The sequence below is a fragment of the Rhinopithecus bieti genome, unplaced genomic scaffold (genome assembly GCF_001698545.2).
Source record: "Rhinopithecus bieti isolate Rb0 unplaced genomic scaffold, ASM169854v2 scaffold_9899, whole genome shotgun sequence".
Lineage (NCBI taxonomy): Eukaryota > Metazoa > Chordata > Mammalia > Primates > Cercopithecidae > Rhinopithecus > Rhinopithecus bieti.
Genome location: NW_016806979.1, coordinates 4,730,840 through 4,736,839, shown reverse-complemented (window position 1 = coordinate 4,736,839; position 6,000 = coordinate 4,730,840). Strand labels below are relative to the sequence as shown.

The 6,000-nt window shown below is 51.5% G+C and overlaps 1 protein-coding gene across 10 annotated transcripts in view; it reads left to right on the top strand.

The window, feature by feature from the left end:
- The window catches only part of PGS1 (phosphatidylglycerophosphate synthase 1), a 51,667-nt gene that overhangs the window by 11,705 nt on the left and 33,962 nt on the right, over positions 1-6,000 (top strand). The window lies entirely within an intron of this gene.

The window sequence follows — 6,000 nt, the reverse complement described above, 5'->3', positions numbered from 1 at the left end:
GCCACCACACCCAGCTAATTTTTTTTTTTTTTTTTTTTGAGACGGAGTCTCGCTCTGCCGCCCAGGCTGGAGTGCAGTGGCCGGATCTCAGCTCACTGCAAGCTCCGCCTCCCGGGTTTATGCCATTCTCCTGCCTCAGCCTCCGGAGTAGCTGGGACTACAGGCGCCCGCCTCGTCGCCCGGCTAGTTTTTTGTATTTTTTTTTAGTAGAGACGGGGTTTCACCGTATTAGCCAGGATGGTCTCGATCTCCTGACCTTGTGATCCGCCTGTCTCGGCCTTCCAAAGTGCTGGGATTACAGGCTTGAGCCACCGCGCCTGGCCTACTTTTTGTATTTTTAGTAGAGATGGGGTTTTGCCATGTTTGCCAGGCTGGTCTCAATCTCCTGACCTCAGGTGATCTGACTGCGCAGACCTCCCAAAGTGTTGGGATTACAGATGTGAGCCACCATGCTCAGGCTTTTTTTTTTTGAGATGGAGTTTTTTCCTCTTGCTGCCCAGGCTAGTGCACAGTGGCGCGATCTCGGCTCACTGCAACCTCTGTCTCACAGGTTCAAGTGAGTCTCCTGCCTCAGCCTCTCGAGTAGCTGATATTACAGGCGTGTGCTGCTAGGCCCGGCTAATTTTGTGTTTTTAGTAGAGATGGGGTTTCTCCATGTTGGTCAGGCTGGTCTTGAACTCCCGACCTCAGGTGATCCGCCTGCCTCGGCCTCCCAAAGTGTTGGGATTACAGGTGTGAGCCTCCGCACCCAGCCTTGTTTTTTTTTTTTTTGAGGTGAAGTCTTACTCTGTCGCCTAGGCTGGAGTGCAGTGGCACAATCTTGGGTCACTGCAGCTTCGAATGCCTGGGTTTAAGCAGTCTTCCTGCCTCAGCCTCCCTAGTAGCTGGGACTCCAGGTGCACGCCACCATGCCTGGCTAACTTTTAATTTTTCTAGAGAGGGAGTTTCTCCATGTTGCCCAAGTTGGTCTCGATCTCCTGGCCTCAAGTGATCCTCCTCCTCGGCCTCCTGAAGCACTGGGATTATAGGCACATGCTACCGTGCCTGGCCATTCAGTTTTTTTGAGCGAAACCAGCCCAGATGTGCTCTCCTTGGCATATGTTGCCATTGTGGTGACCTGTGTAAAACAGCTCCTTTCTTAAGCACCTTCCTTTTTTGGGTACATAAAATTGCCACTTGAAGGTTGAGTCTCCTCCATAATGTATCCATGAAATATAGTTGGCTTTCAGCTCCTTCTCTTTTCTTTTTTTTTTTTTTTTTTTGAGACGGAGTCTCACTCTGTCGCCGGGGCTGGAGTGCAGTGGCCAGATCTCAGCTCACTGCAAGCTCCGCCTCCCGGGTTCACACCATTCTCCTGCCTCAGCCTCCCGAGTAGCTGGGACTACAGGCACCCGCCACCTCGCCCGGCTAGTTTTTTTGTATTTTTTAGTAGAGACGGGGTTTCACCATGTTAGCCAGGATGGTCTCGATCTCCTGACTTCGTGATCCGCCCGTCTCGGCCTCCCAAAGTGCTGGGATTACAGGCTTGAGCCACCGCGCCCGGCCTCCTCTTTTCTAACAAAAATAAACTTGTCAGTACACAGATTAAACAGAAAGCCAGCATATAAAAGCCTTCAAGAACTCTTGGCCTGAGGCCCTGGTGGAACATTCCCAGTGACAGCTGCCTGGTAAGGAGGAGACCTGCCTAGGATAGCCCCAGGGCCTCTGGGCTCATCAGCTCTGTACCTGCCAAAGTGGGTCTCTGCAGGTAGGACGGAGGTGGTAGGTGAACCCTGACACTTGTGTAGGCTTTGTGTGTGTGTGTGTTTTCTCTGGACTATTGAGGCCCTTTTGGGTTTTTCTGTTGGAAGTGGTCTTGTTCCTGTTTATTTCTTTCTGCACTTGACCTCTAGGGTCAAGCGATCGTCCCACCTCAGCCTCCCGAGTAGCTGGGACTATAGGCACATGCCTCCATGCCTGGCTAATTTTTTTTTTTTTTAATTTTGTGTAGAGACAGGGTCTTGCTCTGTTGCCCAGGCTGGTCCGGAGCTCCTGGCATCAAGCAGTTCTCCTGCCTTAGACTCCAGAGTGCTGGGATTGCAGGTGTGAGCCGCTGCGCCCAGCCCAGTTCCTCCTGCTTATGTCCCTTCACACTTCCTGCCTGGAGCATCCTCCCCTCTGCATTCCTTGTTGGAATCCTACTAGCTTTCCGAGGCCCACTGGAGGTGGAATGCTGCAGAACCTTCCCAGTAGCCCAGGCATCACCAGCTCCCCTTTTTGATGCCTTGAAGAACATACACTGTCTATTTGGACATTGATTTAATTTTAGCATCTTTTCTTGTGTTCTTAGATGATGTCAGGTATGTAAGTCTGTGAAAGCTACCAAGGTTGTGGGAGGCAGAGACTGCCTGGTTCTTCATTTGTACCCTGCATGGTATGTCATACGTGCTTACACGATGGCTTTGTTGAGGGTTAAGTTGAACTTGCCCTCTCTTGGGTTGCTATGTTCCAAGGAGTGTTTCTTCTTCCTCCCTTTTTTTTTTTTTTTTTTTTGCGGGGGGCCAGAGCCTTGCTCTGTCACCCAGGTTGGAGTGCAATGGCGCGATCTTGGCTCACTGCAGCCTCTGGCACTGAGGTTCAAGCAGTTCTCCTGCCTCAGCCACTGCCGGCTAATTTATTTTTTTTTGAGACAGAGTGTTGCCCAGGCTGGAGTGCATCTGTGGGATCTCTGCTCTCTGCAACCTCTGCCTCCCAGGTTCAAGTGATTCTTCTGCCTCAGCCTCCTTTGTAGGTGGGACTATAGGTGCGCGTGCCACCATGCCCGGCTAATTTTTGTATTTTTAGTAGAGACAGGGTTTCACCATGTTGGTCAGGCTGTTGTCGAACTCCAGATCTCATGATCCGCCCGCCTTGGCCTCCTAAAGTGCTGGGATTACAAGCATGAGCCACCACGCCCGGCCCAATTTCTGTATTTTTAGTAGAGACGGGGTTTCACCGTGTTGGCCAGACTGGTCTTGAACTCATGACCTCAGGTGATCTACCCGCCTCGGCCTCCCAAAGTGCTGCAATTACAGGTGTGAGCCACCGCGCCCGGCCCCTTTTCTTTTTTCTTTTTCTTTTTTTTTTTTTGAGACGAAGTCTCACTCTGTCACTAGGGCTGGCGTGCAGTGGTGTGATCTTGGTTCACTGCAACCTCCACCTCCTGGGTTCAAGCAGTTCTCCTGCCTCAGCCTCCCAAGTAGCTGGGATTACAGGCGTGTGCCACCACACCCAGCTAATCTTTTTGTGTTTTTAGTAAAGACAGGGTTTCACCATGTTGGCCAGGCTGGTTTCGAACTCCTGACCTCAAGTGATCTGCCCGCCTTGGACTCCCAAAGTGCTAGGATTATAGGCGTGAGCCACCACGTTGGGCTGCGGCTCTCAGCTTTTATGAAGGCTGTGTGCGGACTGACCACGTGACCTGGAGCAGTACAGGTGGCACCTGATTTTTGGATGATCTGAGAGATGGCAGAAGTACTGTGAGGCAGGGGAGACATTGATTTTATGCTGCTGTTGCCTGTCCCCCGCCCCGACCATGTTTCATTAGTGAATATGAGACTCTAGGCCCCTTGGGACCTCGGGTTGATGGGTCGCTGTGCACCTTTCCCATTGTCTGGTGGTTTCTGCTGCACTGAAGGGTCCTTTGCTCTCCTCTCTTGAGCTTTGCAGGAGGGTGGCCCAGGATTTAGGAAACCCAGGCAGGGAGCCCTGCTTTACACATCTAGGCCTTTCATCTGCAAGCTGATGCCTGTGAGTGTCATCACCCCCTCTAGAGACAGTAGGGGAGAACAGCTGTTTCCCACCTCTGCCCTGGGTGGCCATGGCCAGTCACAGACTTCCAGGATCCACAGAGCCAGCACCTTCTGCTGTTGACTAAGGTTTTCTTGGCAGTGAATCGGCAGTGACAGACCGGTGGGCTTTCTGGGAAGTGCAGCTGTGGGCCATCTGGTGTCTGTGCAGGGACATTTACGAAGCCTGGGAAGATTGAGGGCTTTATCCTGAAGCAAGCGAGTGAAATCATCTTCCTGGAATTTTGGCCATTCAGGCCTTGGGATGTCCGAGCATCCTCTCTCCCAAGTCCCTCTTGAGGTCACACGCTGAAGTGGGTTTTCCTGCTACTGTTTGCAGGACTAGGATTCATAGTAGCTCAGGTCTGTGTGGGGCTCTGGGTGTGCAGTCCCTCCACCCCCATCTCCCACAGGCTTTTTAGTCACTGAGCAGCAGAAATGAAGCTCTGTGGGCAGAAATGCCTCTCCTCCAGCCTTGGCCTCAGTGGAGTGTGGAGTCCGCCAGGGGTGCAGCTTTATGTGGTTGAGCTAACGCTGGCCAGAGATGGTGTGTGACCCCACCAAACAGGATGTGTCTGACGGTGAAGGGGCACGGCTCATCATCACTCTTCTTTTTTTTCTTTGAGATGGAGTCTTGCTCTGTTGCCCAGACTGGAGTGCAGTGGCGCAATCTCATCTCACTGCAGCCTCCACCTTCCAAGTTCAAGCAATTCTCCTGCCTCAGGCTTCTCAGTAGCTGGGATAACAGGCACCTGCATCATGCCCGGCTTATTTATTTATTTATTCATTTATTTGAGATAGTCTCTGTCGCCCAGGCTGGAGTGTAGTCGCGTAATCATGACTCCCTGAAAGCTCCTCCTCCCGGGTTCATGCCATTCTCCTGCCTCAGCCTCCCGAGTAGCTGGGACTACAGGCGCCTGCCACCACACCTGGCTAATTTTTTCTATTTTTTAGTAGAGATGGGGTTTCACCGTGTTAGCCAGGATGGTCTCGATCTCCTGACCTCGTGATCTGCCTGCGTCGGCCTCCCAAAGTGCTGGGATTACAGACGTGAGCCACTGCGCCCGACCTGTCTTTTTATTTTTAGTAGAGATGGGGTTTCACCATGTTGGCTAGGCTGATCTTGAACTACTGACCTCAGGTAATCTGCCCGCCTCGGCCTCCCGAAGTGGTGGGATTACAGGTGTGAGCCACCGTGGCCGGCCACAGCTCATCATTCCTCTTGAGAGGAGCTCATTTTCTCCCTCTCTCCCTGCTCTATCTTTTCTTTCCAAGTCTGATTTTGATTGATTGAGACAGGGTCTTGCTGTGTCACACCGGCTGGAATGCAATGGCATGATCATAGCTGGGAGAACAGCCTTGAACTCTTAGGCTCGGGAGATCCTCCTGCCTCAGCCTCTGGAGTAGCTGGGACTACAGGTGTGTGCTACCATGACCAGTTAACTTTTTTTTTGAGATGGTCTTGTTCTGTCACCCAGGCTGGGGTGCAGTGGTGCACCCCAAGTGGTGCACCATCTTGGCTCACTGCAACCTCCACCTCCCTGGTTCAAGCAATTCTCTTGCTTTAGCCTCTCGAGTGGCTGGGGCTACAGTCACACACCACCACGCCCGACTGATTTTTGTATTTTTAGTAGAGATGGGGTTTTACCATATTGGTCAGGCTGGTCTCGAATGCCTGACCTCTGATTATCTACCTGCCTTGGCCTCCCAAAGTGTTGGGATTACAGGTGTGAGCCACTGTGCCCTGCCTGCCCAGCTAATTTTAAACTATTTTTTGTAGACACTGGGTCCCGCTATATTGCCCAGGCTGGTCCTGAACTCCTGGACTCAAGCAGTCATCCTGCCTTGGCCTCCTAAAGTGCAGGGATTATAGGCCTGAACCACCATGCTTGGCATAAATTGGATTTTTAAAGAGAAAAGTTTCTTTTTCTGGGTACTTCCCTGAATGGAAATCTTGTTTATCTCATGAGTCATAAAGTGGGGCGTCTGGGCTGTAATCATGAGACTTCTGCCACGCTTACCCTTCTGCTCGGTGTCTTTTAGTGGTGGCTGCAGGCACATTTTTTTGAGGTAGATTCATTAGAAGGTTGCCATATGGTGGCTAACCATGTGGTAGCTTTTATGAGTTTACTTGTGGATGCTCTAAATTTGGTTCCTGAGTTGTTTGGAATTAAAGTTTGGGGTTTATCTATAG